Source organism: Thermobia domestica, chromosome 2 (assembly GCF_964235325.1).
Source record: "Thermobia domestica chromosome 2, izTheDome1.hap1.1, whole genome shotgun sequence".
In the NCBI taxonomy this organism is placed as follows: domain Eukaryota; kingdom Metazoa; phylum Arthropoda; class Insecta; order Zygentoma; family Lepismatidae; genus Thermobia; species Thermobia domestica.
In genome coordinates, this window is record NC_137455.1 from 22,163,843 (window position 1) to 22,164,091 (window position 249).

A 249-nucleotide genomic window follows, 5' to 3' on the forward strand; every position below is an offset into this window, starting at 1 on the left:
GTAGTCTCTTCTTGCTGTTGTTAATAATTTGTGTGCTACTTTTTTGCTCTTATTCGTAATCTCCTCTATATGTTTTCCGTAATTTAATTTTTCATCTATCCATACTCCCAGGTACTTAAACTCTTTAACTCTGTCTATCTTTTTGTTGGATATCTTTAGAATAGGACCTCTTTGAATTTTCTGTCCAAAATTGTATACTTTGTTTTTGTTCCGGAAAGTGTTAAATTATTTGTTGAACACCATTTTTGT